Below are 22,177 nucleotides of genomic sequence, written 5' to 3'. Positions count from 1 at the left end.
GAGGTACTCTTTTCTGATAATATTCCTTTCTCTTAATAAAAAAAAAAAAGCAGTCCCTGTGTGCTGACCTCCAATGAGTTCTGCACAGTGGTATAGAGGGCATGTCAAAGTGTGGGCAAAGGGTCTGTTTGTTTCTATGCAGAAGATCAAGGCCTAGCTTGGATACCCAGAAAATGAACTAAGATACGATATAAGGAGGAGCTTCCGGCATCAGCACTCTCTGGAGAACTCGTGCCGGGGGATGATCATCAAAAAGCCTCCACAGGGATCCGGGTGATGCTGTGGTCGTGGCTGCGTCCACCCCACCGATTCCTGGACTTGCCATTAGAATGAGGAGGGAGATGTCTAGGCTGGCATGTGCATACAGTGAGACAACGAATTTGACCGGATCTGTACTGTTGGAACTCAACCAGGAGTTGGGAGGGGTGCAAGTTGTAGCACTCCAAAATCTTATGACTATAGACTATCTACGGTTAAAAGGACATATGGGAGGTGAACAGAACCCAGAAATGGGCTGCTTTAATTTGTCTGATTTCTCTCAGACTGTTCAAGTACAGTTGGACAATATCCATCATATCATAGACAAATTTTCACAAATGCCTAGGGTGCCTAAATGGTTTTCTTGGCTTCACTGGAGATGGATGGTAATTATAGATTTGCTTTGTTTATGTCACCGTATTCCTATTATGTTAATATGTGTGTGCAAATTAGTTAGTAGTTTAAAACCTATACATACTTAAGGTACTCTACAAGAAGATATGTCAAAGAAATAATCAATCCTCCCATGTTTTCTTCCATATTCTACCTCTATAGCTTTTCTTCTTCCTTCCTAATTACAACCCTTAAATAGAATTCGTGCCTCATATCGAAGTTACCGAGTATCATAATTCCTCCAGGTGGTAAAGATACCTCGAGACAAGTGCTGGGCATAGAAGCCACAGGGCATAAATCTGCAAAGTAGTAAAAAGCTAACCTTTTCAAACAATATGGCTTCTCTCTCACTTACCAACTTTACATTTCCCTGTATGGCCCCGGAAGATGACTGGTTAGCCAGAGACGGGTAAGATTCCTCAAGGGAGGAACAACCTAAGACAGGCACAGTCGCAGGGGGGCCATCAGGTGAGAAACTGGGGATCAACAGAGGTGAGGCTCAGAACCTCATCCCCCCTGCTTTGAGAGAAATCTTCTGCATCCGTGGATGGTTTATTGCCCTTGTCTAGCTTGGATTAACACATAGTCTACAGGCACACACCTGATCATCTACAATTGCTCTCCTACAACACTAAACTATGTTTTCTATCTTTATCTTGCATCTACCTACCACTTCAGCATTTTATTAAAAATAAAAATAATAATAATAATAAAGGGAGAAATGTGGGATCAACATATAAATCAAGTATAAAAATCAAATGAATATTCATATTTACCTGATTGTTTATAGTTCATAATGCGTGATCAAAACCGAAAGTTTCTGTGATGAATGCCCTTGTACTGTTCACCATGTAAGAATTTATTCACTATGTAAGAATTTGTTCACCATGTAAGAACTTGTTCATTATGCTTCAGAAGATTGGAGACTGACGAGAGTTAGGCTTGAGATGGATTAATGATTGTACATTGAGCATTGACCCCCCTATACTGAATTTTATTGTTGTTAACAACCATTTGATCAATAAATATGAGAGATGCCCTCTCAAAATAAAAATAAAAATAAAAATAAAATTAATTAATTAATTTTAAAAAAAGTAAACAAATGCTAAGAATGACCTTTCCCAGTCAGGTAGTGCCACCAGAACACTGACATGACAGCTGTGAAATCAGCATTCCTACCATTTCTTTTAAATCTCTTTTTTCATCAGTTAAATTTCTTCCAAAAAGAAGTTTTCAGAAAACAGATGTTAGAACTTGGAAATAGTATAGAAGCAAGGATTTACCAAGTACAGCAGACTTATTATGCCAAAAAGGAGAAACCTTCTTAAAAAGTTTCAGACAACTAGGTTTAGCATATACAGAGTGCTAAATGGGGACATTACAAAGATGGTAACCCAAAGGGCTTTGGGTTCTAGCCTATTAACCACCAGCCCCAAGTAGCTTAAAATTACCACACTTGCAGGACAGCAGTTGAGGATGGGGATGCACAGAGGTCATCAAATCAATAGTCAGAGTGGTTCTTTCTCCACAGCCTCCTTCAATTACGGGGTGCATGCAGGTTTGGAGGACTGAAATATAGCCATCATTTGGGGTGAGAAGCAAAAGGACTCAAATATCTTTTCAAATTTTACAGAAACATCACTAAGGTCCCTCCAACGACCTTGAGAGAGGCTCCCAAGTATATGAATTTCATTAGTTTCAGATTCCATTAGTTTTCCAGTGAATCTGCACTTGACCTTTCCTCTTGACTATGATCACTTTATTTCAAGTCCTCATCACTGCGCACTAGGATGAATACTGTTTCTCTCTGCCTCCACTTCCTCCCTACTGCAGTAATTTCAGAGCAGGACTCTGAGAGTCTCAATCCTGCTCAGAAACCCCAGCCAGACACCAGCCCTTCACCAAGACAAGGTCCCAACCTGCCTTTCCCAGTGAACTGTCATTGCTCCTTAAACAAACCTCATCCACTAGCCTGGGCTCCTCACCATTCCCTAAATATACCTGACACCTTCCAGTACCTGAGGTTTCTTGGGGAACACCCTCCATACCATCTCTGCCTATTAAAATTCTTCCTATTTCATTAGACCTAACTCAAAGACCTTTTCCATGATGCCTTTCTTCTTCAGCTCAGAAATCTTCCCCTAAACACCTGAGACTCAACTGTAAGAGTGGTAACAAACCCAGTGATGATAATAATACTAAAAACAGCAAGTCACAACAGTGCACACCAGGTGCCAGACACTATTCTAAACACTTCACATAATCTGGCTCATTACTCCTCCCAATCACCCTAAAGTAAATTCTACTATTAACCCTATTTCCATTTCACACATGGAATGCTGACAATCAGTTGCTTAAGGCCACCCAGCTAGGGCGCAGCAGGGTCAGGCAGTCCAGCTGCCCATAAGCACTGACCACTTCCCCTTAGACTAAAGTAGAAAGCTCTTTAGGTGCAGTAACCAAACTTGCCATATGTTCATAAGTCCTCAGTGCCTCCTGTCAGGCAGATGCTCAGTAAATATAAGTTTAGTGAATGCTGCTTTAAACTTGCAAGGTGAGTGCATCCACCCTAGAGAGTTAATTCAGTTTAATTAATGATTAGTGAATGAGATGTTTTAAATGTGTCACTACAGTTTTAGTGGTAATGCTCAGGGGAGCTAGCAAAATTAACTTTCTGAAAGGAGTCGTATGAAAGCATCAAACTAGATAGAGTCCTTTCTTCAATGACATTCTAAAAAAGAAAGTAAGAAAGAGACCAATTTTAAAAATAGGAGCTGTGGCTGAAATGATTTGTATTAACTTACAAAAAGGATTTCAAGAGTCCAGGCGGACTACCTGACCCGAAGTTTACTCTTCCCCTTCCTCTGTGTCTGCTCTGAAGCTACACTCAGGCACTCCCAAAACTTGATAAAACTCAGGAAGCAGGAGACAGAACGGAACACAAGTCACCGAAGACCAGTATGTATTTACTTAATGCGTACAATTTGCACATGAACCTGCACACATACAAGGACACAGGGGAAAGTCTGCAACCTCGTTAAGGAGCTGAAAGACCGTGACAACAGGGCTCTAAAGGGGACTGAGGAATGGCCCATGAGGGGACGTGACTGGACCCACACCTTCCTTGCACTGTGGTAGCATTCTGATGACCACCTCCTCCTCTTCCTGGGACCAAAGCTCTAAGTCACTTTGGCAGAGGAGCCTTTTGTGGCAACCTGAGGACGCCAGGCCCTTCCTTCTGTGCTCAAAGCTCATCACATGTTTCTGTGGTTATTTTGGTCTGACTGCTCAGCTAGGCTGTAAATCTGAGAGCAGGATTTCTGTCTCTTTTCTACCTATGTATGACTCAATACTGTGCCTGGCACACAGAACACACTCAAAAAATGTTTGATGGTTGCATGGAAAGAAAGAGGGTATTTAATGTAAGAACAAGTGTGACAGGTCACAGAACACAGATTATCTACCTTGAGAGTAGGTAACAAAGTGCAGTGGTTAGGCAACTCAAGTCTGCAGCCAAGCTGTCCGGGTTCCAGTCCATGCTCTGTCATTTATGACCTACATTACATTCACTGTTTGTGCTTCCATTCCCTTCTCTGTGAAGTGGAGATAGTAACTGCAACTGCTTCAGAAGATTATTGGGAAGATGAAATGAATAAATAGTACATGTAAAGTGCTTGGGTTTGCGTCTAGCACACAGCTCTTCATAGCGAGTAAAGGGGAGATTTTCTGCCCTTACACAGGGGACCACAGAAAGGAGACAAACTTTGGTCCTAAAATATTTTTTTTCTCCCTTCCACCACCTGTATTCATGTGAATCTGGACCCACAACTGTTGTCTGATGCCTTACCCCTATATCCTAAGTGTACAAACATTAAGACATGAGGTTATAAATGTCCCCCATGATTACCATATACCAAAACCATATACCATTTCATTTAAGCCTCTCATTTTATTAAAGTACAGGCATAGGTCCTACTCCCAGATCTGCCTCTTCAAATGGCCTCCTGGGTCTCCTTGCTCCTTAGTATCAACAACCATACAATAATGCACTGGCCCCTGTCTCGTCAAATCCATTGTCAAACTATCAGAGAAAGCCTGAGGTGGCCCACATCTCTTCCCAAAAATGTGCATGTAACCGGAACGGCACTGACACTGGACTCATTTTTTCTTAGGAGAACTTCTCATGAACAAAAGAACAAGGTTACCAAGGGCTGGTTTTGTTTTTAGGAGAGAAAAGCAATTACCAATCATCTGCAAAGAAAGAACCACAGAAGTCCACGGAATGAACATCTATAAAATCACACTGTGATGTGAGAAACTCTGCAAAGAGTTGAAACATAAAACTTTTAAAGTCTCTTCCTCGGCTCCCAAGACTTTGGTTCTCAGACTTATTAAATGTCAAAGCATTTAAATTATAAACTGCTTCTTCCTGAAGACAGCATTAAGTCTTAATTTTCATACACAAGCCCAAACAAAATGTTTGATTTATGTTATTTCTAACAGCATTTTTTTCTTGATCATTTCCTCCCATTATAACCAGTAACTGAAAAAACAATAGCTGAATTCAACTTTAAAACTTAAAAAAATAGGGAAAAGGCAAAGATTGTTCAAATGCACAACTGAATCTACTTTTGTTCTATGTGCGTACAGAAATGAAAATATTCATTTAAATAATCACTTACAAACTAGATAGGTTAAGTCTGATTACAAACCAGAAATGCAATTCAGTATTTAAAACAATCTGTATTTTACTCAGCCTATTTCAAATCTATTATACTGAAACAGTCTACTTAGAACAAGAATGAAAGTATCTTGTCTCCATAATCATTAGCACACTGTAAAAGACGGGAAGTCATTCTTCCTGTTCTTCAAGTTTTGAGTCTATTATAAATCATAGATTGTGATGCCTGCAAAATATGAAACAATGTATCTGCTTGACATATATGAAGCCACCCTAATTGGAAAGCAGAACCTAATGTCAGGCCTTTATCTCCTTTGCTTATTTCTGCCCTAAAAATACTAAACAACTATCTCTATGGCATCTTTATGACAACAAGTTAGAAATGACTGTACCTTTTGGTCAAGGTGATGGTTGCTCTGAAATCCTCCCATGTGACATCGCTTTATAGTTAAATTTTAATTTGGAATTTGATATATGGTGAACTTTTCTGTTTATTTAAGACTCAGTCTAGAATAGAAGTACTCTCTCCACCACTCTCATGAGTGTAATTTGAATGAAACCAGTGGGAGCTCTTTGATAAACCATTTAGGAGGATGGCACACAGCATAGCCAGATGTGTCTTCTCATCTAATCTGATGGGAACCAGAATTCTCAAAATCAGCCTGGAAAGATGTTCTTCCAGAACTGACAACTACACTTCTCTTGCTATCAGAGTCTCAGTAACACTTCCCTGAAAAGAGCTCATATTCTAACGGATATTGCTGAGAGGGTCGTATCTCATTGAACTAACCCAGCTCCGTATTAAGCAAACTGAGGAAACATAAGCTGATGCTCTCAACACACAGAAGTCTAAAGGATCCTCCAAAGATTAAAGGGAGAAAATATTTGGTCCCAAGAAAAGGTGAGTACCTAGTCACGCACAAACAGAGAAGGCTGTTATAATACACAGGTAAACATAAACCTGTGTATCATCTATCATTTATTGCCAGAAGGCAGACTCCATAAAAACACAAAAAGAGACTCTCTCCGACTATCATGTGAATATACACTCTCAAATGGGGTGGTTTCATGTTAAAAACTCCTCATACTGAGTTTCACTGATCACTTCTGGGTATAGCAGGAGTTTCATTTCATAAAACCTTTCAGATTAAGAAAGGAAAGTGGAAAAAAAAAAATGGAGAGTGTGTTCTTTAAACCCCGGACTGAATTTGATCAAGCTGTGAAGAAAAGAACCATAACTTCATTTCTGATGAAGATGCAGATGATGGATCCATTCTAATAAACCAATAGAATCAATGTTTAAATCCTCTTAACTATTACCAATTATACAAAGTCCTTAACTTAGAAATGAATTATATTCCAAAGCTTATGTATAAAAGTTAATATTTAGATCTCTGGAAATAGCTGCCCAAAGGTAAAATCTTGTGATTGTTAGTCACCTGGGCTAGTTTAAAAATGATTACACATTCCATATTAAAATTAAGATCATACATCTAACATAAAATGTAGTACAAAACATTGTTTCAAAAACTAAAAAATAAAACATGAAAATTAAATAAATACGTTTGCTTTTTAAATTGTCTTCCCTCAGTGCTAATATTGAGGAAAGATTAAATTAGAATAACATGAGTAAATCAATGAATATCTTTATAATGACTCTAAAGTGAACCTTGAATTATTTCAAATGTTTTTATTGGTACTTTATTATATCTAATTCTACCTCCAAATGAATAGTTTTCCTCAATATTTGGCATTATGACTCCAAATCTGATGCAATGGGAAGCAGGGCAAATAGGGGAGAAGAACAGTTTTCTTGATGTAACTATAGGGAAGTCATTGGGAAGAAAAGTAAATAAAGTAGGTCGAAAACATAACAGGAGGAAGACTTCCAAACTTGCCAGGGATGGAACCTGACCGGGTGGGAGAGCAATAAGACCAAAATGTGGCCTGCTTCCTGCGGACTTCTGGCAACTTACAGCAGCCAAGGAGGAGGGTGGGAGGTAGACCGACAGTCCACTGTACTCAATTTAGTAACTCAAGTGAGCCCCTGCGGGACAAAAAAGAAGCCTTTTCAAATATGGTCATCTTACTCTTTTTCAAATTGAAGAAGTTTGTAGGTAAAATGTTATCCAAACTCCAAGGCAGAAGACACACAGCATGTGAACTAAATATCAGATCTAGAATCTCATAGTAACTTATAAGCTACTGTTCTCCAAATTGACTCAAGAATAGAAAGCCAACAATGAATACAAACAACGAACTGGTTGTTCTTTTCCAGTATTTACAGAGTTGTTGCTTAGAGAAAGCAGGGGAAACAAGAGCTTTGCCCATCAGTCAGGTGTTTGCAGAAAGGATTCTATGGCAATTTTACTGTGTATTAGCCCAAACTGTTCAAATATATGCCACATGATGGAATTGTCCTTCAAGAACATAATAGAATTAATCATTCTGAAATGTGTATAGATTTCTTAAGAGGTAACCATGCTTCCTAAATACTTCAGTTTACTAACTCCACAAACATAGAACTGAAACAAGCAAAGGTAACTCAAACTTAAATAAAAGCAACTTAAATCCAGTAGATCTATTGCATACATACCCAACATATATAATATACAGGAAGTCATCCACCTTCCCTGCTACTACTGGGAATTTTCCTCCCCTTCCAGCTCAATACTATAATTAAGCATCATTACTTCCAGAAAACACCCCCCTTCATCCGGGTCAGAGATTTCTCACTCTCATCTTTTGATCAGCAGCAAGACTGCATTGTAGATTACTCATAGTAAGGAAAATAAGAAAGGGGAGGAAAAAAGGAAAAGAAGAAGATGAGCAGACAGCGCACAGTTCTGCACACAGGTGATTCCCTTGTTCCTCCAGCAGTCACTGACACCAGGCACCATGGAAAATACCAAGCGCAAGACGAATACATTCCTAACCTCACAGAGCATCCCTTGTATATGACCTCACACCTTCCAGGCCAGGGGTCCCAACTTCAAATATTTTGCAAACAAACATTTAAAGCTGTTTTAAAATACAGATATACTGACTTCTTCCCCCTGAGCTTCTAACTCACCAGATTCAATAAGTCTGGCCCACCGGCATTTCTGATTCATATTTGGGGTTGAGAACTAGTGTTAACAAGTGTTATCCTTAGAGAAGCCAGAAGGCTAACTAATTGAATTATATCTCAGTACTACAAATCCGTATTATTCCTTTAGCTTTAAGTGATACTTTATATAAGAAAGGAGGTCTACATTCTTAATAAAACTCCAAAGGCACAACAAAGCCTTGGTGGTGTCCTTGACACTCCATGTGACAAACTCACCTCTTCGTTCACGTGTCTCCCAGTAGGCACAGAGTTATATTTTAGGGATTTAAAAATGAAGATAATAGGGAAGGCAACATGTAAATAATTAGACCACTATGGCACACAGCATAAGATAAATTGGAAACAAGGAGATAACCATATTATGAAGAACTTTACACAGAATTCTAAAGGAAGGGTTTTAAAAAGTCTTTTTAAGTGCAAATAAGATTTTGACCCTCTAACAGTTTCTCATATCTTGGAGAAGATCCAAACCCTTCCCCTCACACATAAACCCTGACAGAGACCTGAGACTGCATCACCTCCATCAGGCTTTTCGTCCTCTGCACTCCAGCCACATCAGCTTTCTTTTGGTTCCTCAGTCATACCAAGTTCATTCCCACCATAAAGGCTTTGTACCTGCTATGATCTCTGCATAGAAGGCTCTTTTCAGCTTAACAGTCACTACCTCCAAGAGGGCCTCCTGAACATCCAGTCTGAAGTAGCCAGCCAGCCACTATCAAAACAGCACAAAGCCTTTATTGCGTACCTTTGGTGTGTCTGCCTCTTCCAGCAGAATACAAGCTCTTACGAGGTCAGGGATTTTCTCTCTTATTCATTGCTATATCCTTAGAGCCTAGAAGAGTATCTGGCACAGCTGATCAACAATCATTTGTTCAATGACAGAATGAACAAATGAGCCAAACAGAAGGGAAGAGGGAAAGACTATTTCCTATTAAAATTAATAAAGAATTTTTATTAAACAGCGAAGGCTACAGAAGGTCTCCACTTCCCCCCTTGTGACTAAGCTACCACGAAATTCATTATAGTATTTTGAATTTAAGTAAGTCAAATTGTTGTGCCTCCTGTGACAAGTTACTTAATTTCTCTACGTCTTCTAGCACCACGAGGGGGGTTGGCGAAGGGCAGGGGTGGGCAGGCTGGGCGAGGAGAGGTCTGTCTAAAGTCTGTCCGATGCTGTAACACTGTGCAGAATCACTGTATATAGCGCCACTGAAGCAGTTCTTCAGAGGAGATATTAGTCACTAAAAGCCAGAAACCACCTTACCCCAGTCTCATCCTGAGTCTCATCCTCAGGTTGAGGTCTAGGTCACTCTGTGTTCCTTCAAAGAAAAGTAAAATAAAATTTATAGAGTGAGTTCAGTGGCCCATATTCTGGGTAAATCCCCAAAATTTTAATTGTAATAGTAGGATGTTAACCAACAAGTTAACTCCAAATTCCTCATCCATGAATTCAGAAGTAAAATACTGTCATCAGTCAGTACATAAGATATACATAAAACATCTAATATATTATCTAAACTTTGTGCTTATAATGCGGTAGCCCAATGCCAGGATATCTTAAAATTTGTTTTTTTATTTTTAATTCATGTATCTTACTTGGAAACGAATGATTTTAGAAACTGGTTTTAAATGGTACTTCCATTTTGTCACTATTTCCGTTATTTCACAGATGTGTTTCCAGAAAAAGAATTAAGATTTGGCTCCAGGTAAAATACATAGCTTGCTGCCAAAATTGCAACTCACTTGCTGGGCCTGAGCATTCAGACATTTCTAAAGGGAACATTAGTACCTTGCCACATCCAAACTAATAGGATTTAAGGCTTCTTCAATTACAAGACAGACAGAATCCTGCAATGCTATTAGAAAAGTTACAGCATATCCCAAAAATATTTGTACAGGATGGGTCCCTTGCCAAAGGTTTTAACAAGAAGTTGATTTCAAATTCAAAGTACTGCAGCTGAGACCTGGTGACAAGACCTGGGGGGAGGAGTGGTGTGAGGAAGACCCCAAACTTAGGCCTGTCCGCATCATTTCTTACATGCTGGTAACAAGAAATCAGTCACCGCTGGGAATCTGAATTCTCTCCAGGGCTATTTCCTATCTCATTCATTCTTTTATTTCTTAAAACAATGGACAGGCCCTATATTAGGCATTGGGGATATAAATGGGAGTAAGAGTCATCCCTTCTCTACAGGAGCTCATTCTAGTAAGAGAGAGATGGCAAAGGAGTACTTCAAGGTGCACACTCTAGTAGATTTTACTGCACATAGTTAATTGCAAGACAAGGCCAGAATAGCTATAATTATGCCATGGTCTGGGTCAGATAATAAGAAATGACAAACAGGTGAGGGTGGAAGGAGGCGTGCATAGTGGGCAGACAGTTATGGAGAAAACATCAGGAAAGGTTTCTCTAAGCAGGGAGTTAGGTTTTTTAATTAATTTAGAAGTTTCCCAAAGCAGGCCCCATTAAACGACGCACACACCCACTCATTAAAAAATTGTGAAGTATGATTCATCCCACAGTATGTATCTTCACATGGAAAGGCTTGTTTCTCTGCTCATTAATTTGAAACTCTGAACCACAAATGTTACTCCCCTATTAAATAATCCTCTGAGACTGCAGCAACTCGAAATAGTTCTTTTAGGCTGAGGTTACACAATCCTAGCCCTAATATTTATTTTAATTCACCCTGAATTTGCTGCCTAACTACATCCCCGCCTTTAGGTCCTCGCTATAAAACGGTTTTCCATAAAATCCAAAGGCCTTACAAACATTTACTGTGGGGGGTGAGAGGTGGGTGGGCACGGGGGAAACAAGGCTGAGGCAGAGGAATGACAGAGAACTAAGACCCAGGGACAGAGTGGCGCTGACATGGGAACCTGCAGCTGCCATGGGCATGGTCTAAGATTATTACAGTGGTGACCATATTTGGGGCACTAAAAGTCTTAGGAATAACTTAACACACAGCCACCTCAATGGGACTTGCCTTAGCTCCTCCTCTATTTAAAATTTCAGAAAGTATATGGAGGGTGCTTTTCATTTATTAGTGAACTGTCCATAATGGGGAAAAGGACATTGTTTTACTCACCATGTCGAATAGAAAAAATTTCTTGAAATAAAATTTACACAGATTAATTAACATTATGCATTCAAATCCTTATAAACCACAGGGTTAAGGTGAGATGTTGTGAGATGAATAGGGCATGATGCACCATCAGCATAAATTCAGGAGCTAAACAGGCTAAGGCACTCGCCTAACAGACTCAGAGGTTCCCCAGTGCCCCAACCCTGGCCCACCTACAGGCTTCTCTCATTCAAGGTCATCTCCAAATGGATAAATGCACATTTTGGCTGCCAGGAAGAATGGGACAACTAGGAGAAGAGTTTGAGGGGAGCAGAGTAATCTAAATGAAAGCGCAATAAGAAAACAGAAATTGTATTATTTGAGGGCTTATAAAAAAAAACTCGGCTTTTCCTAGCAATCAAGTTTCCACCGAATCAGAATCATGTGGGAGCCAGCTGCACATCTTGATATTTAGAGACAGGAACCTCTGAGGAGAACATTTCCCATTCTCCTAAAGCTGTTCGTGTGCATTGTTGACTAAACCAGGTGGACCAAACAATTACTTGGGCAGGCAGTGCCAAAATCGATGCCCTAAAAACCGTGCAAATGCATTTCAGGTTTAAGCAAAGTAGATTTCTGAATGACTGCATTTTGCAAGCTACAAATAACTACTCACTAGTAAGCGCAAAATCAATTCAATGGGTAAAGCTTTTTTTAATAAAGACAATATAAAATGTAAATATACCTCACCCATTGTAAGGTAAGCACCATTTCATGAACCTCATGTTTCATTATATAGGTGAATTGTGCATGTGTGTGCATGCGTGTGTGTGTGTGTGTGTGTGTGTGTGTGTGTGTGTGTGTGTGTGCACACTAAGCTGCAATGTGAAAACGTGGTTCTTACCAGGGGCTATAGGGGAAATGAAAAATCTCATCTGGAGATAACAACCTAAACTACTTCATGTCATTCCTTGCTTCTTCCGTTCCCCTATCACTCTTATACTTTGATCTGCCCTAAGACATCCATAGATACCAGCAAAGCAAATGTGAGGAGAACTGCCATTTCACTTGGTTGGTACACTAAGGTATTTGGGGTGTTAGTCCCATTAGCCAGGATTAAAGCTCAGACGCTACCTGGAAGAGAAACTGCAGGACTAATGTATTTGAAATACTGCTTTCAAACTGGAGAATTCAACCCTTCCACACTACATGCTGCTTTGAATCTTGTGCAGAATATTATGTTTTGATGCAGTATTATTCCATGACTAGCATTACTCAGTTACATGCTATGAGTGGGTAGAGCTCCAGCTCGGAATTTAGGGATCTGGGTTCTAGTCTTTGTCTTTCACTGGCTGGATTTGACCTTGGGCGAGGTACTCTCTCTGGGCTCAGATTCTCCAGCTGAAATATGAGAAAGCAGGACTGGAGCAGGGTTTTTCCAAGTGAATTTCTTGTAGAACTACTTCAGTGGTTCTTCAAAATTGAGTCTATTTTTTTAACTAACATATATTTATTCTTAAACTAAGAGAAAACAATAAATACAAACAAATGCATTTACTATCAATTTTTACCATGGTGGAAATCACTGGGCAGCCAAAAAAGCTCATTTTGCATAAAACTTGGAAATATTACCTCCAGTTTCTGTATATGTTATAGTAAATGTCTCACTGATCAGGAAGCCTTTAGTTCTTCACTGGGGATATGTCTAAATGTGAGGCTGTTCTATCCAGATATTTATATAAAGCTGTACAGAGATGGCTCACACCCATGTAAATGCCAGGCAAGGCCCAGGCAGACATGTACTGTACTTATTAATTGTAGACATGCTAAACAATCACCTGCTCTCATACTAGTATATGCAGATAGATGCTCTCACACCAGGCAAATATGGTACAAATACTTCTCAAGTTACACTCTGATGGTGGATAAGGTCTTCAGGGCCCTGGGTGCTCTTTTCTTTTTTTTCTTTTTTTTTTTTTCATAACAAAACACATGCAGTTAAAATTTTTCAAGATTGAACTCTGATTTAAAATTTTTCTAGTATTGTTGTTTCAAGCACTTGGCTTACTACTTACTGAAAAATTAGCCTGCAATTGCAAGACAGCTGTTTAAAAATTATTGACATTTGTTAGCAAATACTTAAATGTATAAATAAATAATGCTGGGTCGCAAGTTAAATCTATTATCCATAACACCGATTTCAAATGTTTACATATATTAACAAAAGCCATTTCAGTTCTAAAATTTTAGAGAGCTATACACCTTGTTTCACTCAGTAATTTTTAAAAAATAAATTAATGCATCAAACCACTGATGCTTGTTATTTGCACAATTACTACTGACTTCATAATTTATTTTTAAGCACTCCAGCTTTTAAATTGCTCCATATGAAACTTTCAAGAATTATGGAAGATACTTGTTTTATTTATCAATGTTTTTATCAGTGTTATCACAGTTTATTTATTAATTATACATTACATCATTCATGCCACAAAAATTTATTGTGCACATAGGATGGGGTCAGAAACCATTCTAGATGCCAGGGGTTCTTATGAGGAACAAAACAATTCCCTCCCTTACAGGGAGAGAGAATAAACAAGTAAATAATTCCAAGCACTTAAAAAGTATGCCCTCTTGATTCAGAATATAAATGCAACAAATGGATCAGCTTTTTCACACAGAAAGTCTATATCTTTTCAAGGCTACAAATAAGATTCAAAAATGTGTGAGTAAAATGCTATAAGAATATACAGTGTATCTAGCAGCACTTAAATATATAGTACTAAATACTGTGTGTGTGTGTGTGTGTGTGTGTGTGTGTGTGTGTGTGTGTGTGTGTGCGCGCGCGCGCATAGAGGTAAATGTAAATTTAAGAGCTTATTTACAGCACTGAGGAAGATTATCAGTACGCTGAAAAGATAATAGAAAAAAAATACTGAAAAGATTCAGTTAAACTTGAAAAACAAACCTTCTACGTAGGAAAAGCAAACAGCTGATTTTCCTGGCCCACAGCTAAATGGAACATGCAAGGAGAGTTAATTAAATAAAAGGCAATACTGCTTTACCTATATGCAGAAGACTTAACAAAATTTCCAAATTCAAAGAGTTTGAAATTGAAAATGCTATATGATTTTAGGGCACCTGACCTGTTCTAAAGCCACCAAATATACAAGCCTACAAGGATAGTAGCCTTTCTGGCCCATTTAAGGGCAATATCACAAAAGCTTTCTTGCCTATCAAGCTATAAAAGGAAGGAACTGCAAACAGGAAATTGCCCTGCCCCAGCCACGGGCCGCTCCTCCCTTCCTCCCCACAGTTTCCATCAGCAGAAGCAAACGCTACCTGTTAGATTTACCAAGAAGCCACAGAAGTTCACAGAACACTAGTAGCTGACATCCACTTTATTACTATTTTAATATATATTTAAGGAAAATTATTTTTGAACCAACATTTTCCTTAGTAAATTTAGCTATATTTTAAATAACATTTGTTTAACCTATAGGGTTTTTTTTAATGACAGTTTAAGGCAGCTCTGCAATGCAATGTACAGAGGAATTGTGAGCTAAAGATTAAGGAAATTAACATGCTCCGTCCAAACAATGAAAACAAAACCAGATTCAGTTAGTTGGACTAGTTTACTATTTTCCACTGGTTTAAGGACATACACATTAACCACTTGTAAACAGTACTGTTCTGAATATAATTTTCTGTATATTCAGTAGACCACTCACTCAGTGTTGAATAATCAATAGGTCAATTATCAGCAGTTCCAATTAGTAATCTCTGCATTCAAGTACACAGCATTTTGATAAGTAACATTATTTAAAGTATATGGACTTCCTAATTTCTTGCAGAAACTTGGACTGACAGGTGTGATTTCTAGAGGGTCTGTACTTATTGATAGAAATTAGACACAGGGAAATTTCTTTTTTTTAAAGGAAAAAGGCTTTTCAACTTTTAAAGGTCCAAATACAGGAAACACATTTGAAAAAACACAAACTATTCAAAAAGCTAATAAACCTATAAGAAACTATAGAAATAATAAATATCATTAATAATCAATTTATACCCAACAGGCAAAAAGGTATGTAACCCTAGAGATTACACATAAAACCAAATTTAGAGCAAATTGGCTTAAGTATGGTAATATAATCCAAGAGCCTAAAAAAATGCTGATTTTTTAAAAATCTATTAATCCCATTTCTGACAAAAATGCACAAAAAGAAACATTTATAATGCAGAAAAATGTTTGCCAGATTATTAAAAAAATTGAAAGAACCCCAAAGTGTTAAACAGACAATGGTATGCCCTCTAAATGAAATATGCTTTGGTCATCCAGGTAGCAAAAAGGTAAAACATATGTAAGCCATTTCACATAAACTACAAAGTCACAAAACTACATTGCAGTTATATCCAATAGTTCAAACCAGGTATTTAAAATAGATTTAGTTATTTTCCAACTCCACCACCAGCCAACCAAAAAGAGCATCCTCGCCTTCAAGCGATTCCCCGCGTCCAGTACTCTGTCATCAACTTGGCCTGCGGAGGCTGGCCATCCTTATCTCTCCCTCTCACCAGGTTTGGTTTGGCCCTGGTGCCCCACCACCCAGACCAGAAGGCACTGAGTTATATTCACCTTACTATGCTTGACTTCTAAATACAGCTTCATGTATGATAAGGGCTGAAAAAACACTTGTTGAATAAATTAACATTTATCCAAACTTGGCGCCTATTGTATACTTCTCTTAATTATTTATTGCTCATCTGTCCCCCATTTTAAGCTAGGCATTTGTTCTTTTTATTTATTTTTTATTATTATTATTATTTTTCATATTCTCCACCCCAGAGCCCAGCACAGAGCTGGGTAGAACTCATCTGAGCAAAATAAATATTTACCAAACTAATGAATGCCTGCATACACAGCTCAAAATGAGATATTCATTTGGTTTAGACAGATTCTTTTTTTAAAAATGCAAATAACATCCTAGGAGGGGGGAAAAAAGCTCATACACCAGTGAATTATCCTAAGCAATCATCAGATTAAAAACCATCTGAGTTATTGAACCAACGAATCATTTAAGTGTAAAATGGAGCATAAAGGAGGGAAGATAAGCAGACAAAAATAAAGAAGCAGCAGCCTTCAGTTCTTCAGGGCAGATAAGACAATGGTTCAGAAAACTTTTTAGAAGGCCACAACTTTTCCTGCCTAGAGCCACCAGCCATCCATTCCCAAGTGCTTGAAATGCCAGACACTGGCCCAACACCTTCATTAGCATGACTCCTTCAGTCCTCACCACAACTATGTTAGGTGGGGTGTTATTATCTCTATTTTAAAGATGGAAAGAAACAGGTGTTTGGATGAGTTAAGTAACTTGCTCAAGACATACAACTAATACATGGATTCAAAGCCGAGCCTGAAGCTCTGCTGAAGTCATTGCTCTGAACCACTATGCCAGATGGAGAATGACTTCTTTGCACTTAGTAGTACACTTAGAGGTAGAATATAACTATTAGGGACTTAAGTGTAGTCTATGGAATAAATAGCAGACATGGACATAATTATAAAGTCTACAGACCTTAGCCTTGTCATTCTTAATTCAGACATGACATCTGGTTCAGCCTAGTCCCTGTTCATCCATACTTAGACCCCAAGTCAAGGACTTAACAAGTGGGTTAATGAAAATACAATATGGTTACCACTTAGGTTAAGCATTCTCCACATATCTGAAAAAAATTCATAATTGTTTGACTCCGACCTTAATTTTCTAAGCTAAACCACTGCACTTTTTGCAACTTCTCATACATATTATTTTCCAATCCTTCAATCATCATGGTCTGATCCAAATTCTCCTTGGCCTCTTTATCATAGTTCTGGAACGGAAAACAATACAGAAACTAGTAAGGATTTAGTCCTTAAACATGTGGCTTAAAGAACCTAATTAATTCACGCTTGTAATTTTTTAAAGCCATCTTCTTCAAACTCATGTGAGGATTTTCAATGCTGCAATGATCCAATCATCCCAACTAACTCTAAAATTGCACTGAGTATTACCCTAAAAGGGAAACACCTTTCTAGCACAAGTGATCTCTTCTTAATATCTGAGCCCTCCATCTCAAGGTACACAAAGTCACAACTTAGAGATAAAGAAATGCTTCATGAGCAGGGACTTCTCCAAATGGTATCTGTCATCTGCTGACTGTCACTGTGATCTCCAGCAGCCGCATCATTCCAGCAACCCTGGCGTTAGGACCACCCACAAAGAAGGGCTTGTGGATTTCCTCCTGCACAGGATGTCCTACATTTTATCTCCTTTTGGATACTCATGACAGCTCTAATATAAAACATAAAAAAGAGCTCGCCCACTTAGAGATAAGGAAATAGAAACACAAAAGCATCTGTGACACACTTAGAGTCATGATCTAATGGAGAAACCACAAGCAAACCACTGACACTGTAGATGTCTAATGCTTGCCACCAAATGTCACACTCCAAGCCAGGGTACAATAGTGGCACAACAACATGAGTGTACCTAATACTGCCGAACTACACTTAAAAATGGTTATGATTCATCACAAGGAAAAAACATTTTTTTTGTAACTATGGATAGGGACGGATGTTAACTGGACTTATCGTGGTGATCATTTTGCAACATATACAAAAATCAAATCATTACATTGTACACTTGAAATTAATGTAATTTTATGTCAATTATCCCCCAATAAAAAAAATAAGGACTTGGTGATGGGGGAAGTCTAGTAAACATAATGTTCCTCACATAATTGTAGATTAATGGTACCAAAAAGAGAAAGTGTTTAAGACAGTAAATTTTACGTTACGTGTATTTTACAATTTTAAAAATGGCAAAAGAAAAAGTTTATCAAAAAAAGATAAGCAAGGTAGTGATGTCACTCTGTATACCAGGCACTGCCCTCGGTCTTGGAGTGATCTCTGCTTTGGTTCTGCATCTTTAAAGACCACTGGCTCAGCCATTACCACAGATACTCTGGTCATGAGGAAGATACCTCTTTACACTTTCTGCCCAACTTAATAGTTTTCAAAGTTTTCCTCTGAAGCTATCTAAAAGAAGTTTCCTTCCTTCTTTCATATTTTGTCATCCCATTATTCATTCATTCAGTAGATATTTATGAAGCACCTACGATGTGCTGAGCACGGTTCTAAGCTGATGCTCGGTATTCAAATACTGATGTAGTTCCACATCAGTTGGTCAATAGCTGCTGCCTACAGCGCCCCGCCCCCTCCACACTGGTCACCTCATCTCCTCCCTGGGACACTCCCCACCCTGGACTTCCCCATGATTCAGCAAAGCAGGAAGGCTCCTTGGTAGCCACTTCCGGTTCACTGGTGAATGCCTGAGCCTAAACCCCTGTTAAATACTTTATCACCTCCTAGGTATAACAATGAATGAAACAGCAAAGATCCCTACCCTCTAGTCTAGGAAAGAGATAATACACAAGTAAATACATAAATGAATCAGATTATTTCAAATACAGAGTTCTGTAAAGGAAATAAAATAGCTAAGGGCTAAAGAGTGACTAGGGGTCGGGGAGAAGGGAAAAATTTAGAAGTCTCCCTGGGGGTGACATTAGAAGGAACCAGGAATGCAAAGTTCTAAGGTAAAAACATTCTAGATAGAGGGAACAGGAACATCAAGGCCCTCTGGTGGGAACAAGCTTGGGATGTTCATGGGTAGAAGGCAGTGTGTTGGGAACATCTTGAGCATGTAGATCACAGGATAGACAGGGCCAGATTAAGACGGATCTTCATGACATTGGTAAGGAGGTTGAATTTTTTGCCAAGAATAGTAAGCAATCATTAGACAGATTTGAAACAGGGCAATGACATGATGTAATTTATATTTTTAAAGATTACTCTGACAATTGTGTGTCAATTGGATGAAAGAGAAGCAAGAATGTAAAAACAAGGCAGTGTGTGAAGCTGTGGTAGTCGTCCATGAACAATGACAGTTGTGACAGCGATAGAGATGGAGAAATATTCTGACTCAGTATATGTTTTAGAGGTAGAGTTGACCAAACTTACTGATGAGTAAGATGTGGAAAGAGGAAACAAAAGGAATCAAAATGTCTACTCTCCTTTGATTCAGCAAGTAGCTGATGCTAGTTCCATTACTATAAAAGCAATGACTGAGGGAATAAATAGGTTTGTGGAGAAAAGGAATAAAAAGTTCTGTTTTTATTGTGAGATATCATTTAGATGTATAATACAGAGCTACCAAACAGGCAGTTGGATATTTGATCTTGATAATAATTCCATGAAGTAGGCCAGGAAACCTGGCATTATCCAAATTTTACAAATGAAAAAACTAAGGTCAGAGAAAAAGGCTTGTCATAGTACAAAATATTTTTTATTAACCAATGCCACTTGACAGAGGCTGACTGGAAAATGAGGAACACCTTCACTGTTAAAGACTTCTCTCTGAAAAAACATACCTACATAGCTTGCCCTATATGGGCTACACAACTGCTCTAAAAGTAAAGGTTCTTTACAACCCAAGAAGATTCCCCCCAGGAGATTATGACTTACCCAAACAGCAACATTTAATATACACAAACTTAACTAAGACGTGTGTATAATGCATATTATTCTCTTTCCTCAAGACAATTTAAGCATACACATGATGCATAAAGTAAGGCACAAAATTCCCCTTAAGGAAGATTATAGTTCTTAGTTCTCATTTTTATTAAGTGTGGTGTCAAAAAGCTTCCTAAAAAGAATATTGCTTCTCTCTCACTTACCAACTTTACATTTCCCTGTATGGCCCCAGAAGATGACTGGTTAGCCAGAGACGGGTAAGATTCCTCAAGGGAGGAACGACCTAAAACAGGCACAGTCGCAGGGGGGCCATCAGGTGAGAAATTGGGGATCAACAGAGGGGAGGCTTAGAACCTCACCCCCCCCTGTTTTGAAAGAAATCTTCTGCATCTGTGGATGTTTTGTTGCCCTTGTCTAGCTTGGATTAATACTTAGTCTATAGGCATAGACCTGATCATCTACATTTGCCCTCTTACAGCACTAAATTATGTTTTCTACCTTTATCTTGCATCTATCTACTACTTCAGCATTTTATTAAAATAATAATAATAATAATAATAATAATAATAATAATAATAAGGGAGAAATGTGGGATTCACATATAAATCAAATATAAAAATCAAATGAATAATCATATCTGATTTGATTGTTTATAGTTCATGACGCGTGATCAAAACCGAAAGTTTCTGTGATATGACTGCCCTTGCACTGTGCACCATGTAAGAACTTATTCACTATGTAAGAACTTGTTCACCATGTAAGAATTTGTTCGTTATGCTTCAGAAGATTGGAGACTGTTGAGAATTAGGCTTGAGGTTGATTAATGATTGTGCATTGAGTCCCCTATACAGAATTTTATTGTTGTTAACAACCATTTGATCAATAAATATGAGAGATGCCCTCTCAAAAAAAAAAAAAAAAAAGATAAAAAAAGCTTTCTAAGGAACCCACCTCCAGAATTAGAAAAGAAAATCAATTGGGAAATGACCAATATAAGAGTAATTACTCCACACGCATTTCAGGACTATAACCAGCATGTAAACAAGCTTGTGCTGCCCTCAGCATTTTGTCAAACATGCCCTGACAGCTTTTTCTTCATTTGGTTGTTTGAAAGTAGTGGAAACTTCTACACTAGAAGATGTATCATATTCCAGGCTCAAAGCATGTATTATAACTAAACTTCCTTTGAAAATTGTAGAGGTGCCATGCTGAAATTAAGGTTGGCACTAAACACAGGAAGGGCAGGCCTTAAGAAGGAAAGAAGAGAGAGACAGGGTGAGGGAGGAGAGGACCTGGGAGAAAAGAGAGAGCAGCAGGTGACCGCTCCTGATGGCAATCCCTTATAACAAAGGACTCACAAATAACATGCTCCCACAGCAGTACAAAACCCCAAGAAAGACACACTTGTTTACGTGGCCTGAATCCAGAGGTTAATACAGGCTTTCTGTATTTTAAGCAGTGTCAATTATCAGTTTCAAATGAGTAGTAATCCTCCAAATCGAGTGAAAAATAAGCATGCCTGCTGATTCAGTTTACCAGCACTTCACTAAACCTTCATGCCAACACCTACCATGTATGCTCTTAAAATAAAAGCAATAGCCTGGTTGGCACTACCAATAATCTTAGTATCCTCACAATTGGAAGGAAACTTAGAGGTCATTATATCCAAACCTCTCGTGTTACAGATAAGCAAACTAAATAAAGCCAAGAGAGATAAAGTGGCTTACCCATCATCCCAGAGCCACTTCAGAATGAAAAGATGTTTTTCTCTTAGTCATGATTCCTTGTACTATACCACACTGTCTACAGAGCAAGAAAGAAAAGTACGGCAGAGATGGCCCAAGGCTTTCTTGCAGCCACATCAGGGAGAGTAAAGGTGAGTCGGGCATTTCAGCCCTGGAAACAAGGCTCCAGGCTACAGTCTGGCTGTCATTCTGCCACTGTTCTCAGCCTACACTCTGAAGCAGGTGACAGTCTTTCCAACACCACTGGGCTTTTTCCATCAGAGCTTTTGGTTTGATGTGGCAGAGTTTGATGTCTAGTAGCTGGTGCCTCCTCCATCAAGGTCTTCAGAGGAGGCCTTTGAAAGCGCACGGCAG

General features: G+C 38.6%; 1 protein-coding gene across 6 annotated transcripts in view; it reads right to left on the bottom strand.

The window, feature by feature from the left end:
• CDC14A (cell division cycle 14A) overlaps window positions 1–22,177 on the bottom strand; it is a 190,772-nt gene that overhangs the window by 111,901 nt on the left and 56,694 nt on the right. The window lies entirely within an intron of this gene.

The sequence above is a fragment of the Manis javanica genome, chromosome 4 (assembly GCF_040802235.1).
Source record: "Manis javanica isolate MJ-LG chromosome 4, MJ_LKY, whole genome shotgun sequence".
Taxonomy (NCBI): domain Eukaryota; kingdom Metazoa; phylum Chordata; class Mammalia; order Pholidota; family Manidae; genus Manis; species Manis javanica.
Note: the sequence above shows the minus strand (reverse complement) of the source record. Positions and strands in the feature narration are given on the sequence as shown.